The sequence below is a fragment of the Otolemur garnettii genome, unplaced genomic scaffold (assembly GCF_000181295.1).
Source record: "Otolemur garnettii isolate 467f Iridium unplaced genomic scaffold, OtoGar3 scaffold00151, whole genome shotgun sequence".
NCBI lineage: Eukaryota > Metazoa > Chordata > Mammalia > Primates > Galagidae > Otolemur > Otolemur garnettii.
Window position 1 is genome coordinate 2,461,134 of NW_003852546.1, and position 968 is coordinate 2,462,101.

General features: G+C 46.6%; 1 protein-coding gene across 1 annotated transcript in view; it reads right to left on the bottom strand.

Moving 5' to 3' along the window:
- Positions 1-968, bottom strand: part of CMTM2 (CKLF like MARVEL transmembrane domain containing 2) — a 13,461-nt gene that overhangs the window by 1,595 nt on the left and 10,898 nt on the right. The gene's annotated exons all lie outside the window — the stretch shown is intronic.

Here is a 968-nt window from a genome sequence, read left to right on the forward strand (position 1 = left end):
GGTCCGGGCTGGGGATTCGAACCCGCCACCTTAGGTGTAGGTGGCTGGCGCCTTAGCCGGGTGAGCTGTAGGCGCCTAGCCATGGCCATTGTAATATTAATGGGTTACATAGTCTCTACCACCCCCTAACTCTTTTCCTTTCTCCCTCTCCACAAGTCCCAGGATCATTTATTGAATATTCTGTTCAATTATTTTGTATTCTGCCTCAGTCATATACCAAGTTGCCATATGTATATGGGTCAGTTTCTGAGTTCTCTTTTCTTTTCTTTCTTTTTTTTTGAGACAGCGCCTCAAGCTGTGCCCCTGGGTAGAGTGCTGTGGCATCACAGCTCACAGCAATCTCCAGCTCCTGGGCTTAAGCAATTCTCTTGCCTTGGCCTCCCAAGTAGCTGGGACTATAGGCACCCGCCAGAATGCCCAGCTATTTTTCGGTTGTAGTTGTCATTGTTGTTTGGCAGTCCTGGGCTGGATTTGAACCTGCCAGCCCTGGTGTACGTGGCTGGCACCTTAGCCGCTTAAGCTACAGGCACCGAGCCTGAATTCTCTTTTCTATTCCTGTGTTACTCTTATCAAGCTTCCATAATAAAATATTGCAGACTGAGTGGCTTAAACAGCAAACAGTTGTTTTCTCATAGTTCTGGAGTTCACAATTCATGATCAAGGTGAAATTCAGATTTCCAGTGAGGATTCTTTTCCTGTCTTGCAGATAGCAGGTTTCATGCCATGTCCTCATACAATCTTTCCTTGTTTGTGTGAGTGTGTATATGCACTTGTGAGGGGATATAGTAGGAAGAGAGACAGAGAGGGAGGGACAGAAAGAAAAGGAGGAGGGAGAGCACTGGTATTTCGCTCGCTCTCTTTTTTTTTACAGACAGAGTTTCATTTTGTTGCCCTCAGTAGAGTGCTGTGGAATCACAGCTCACAGCAACCTCAAGCTCTTGGGCTTAGCCGATTCTCTTGCCTTAGCA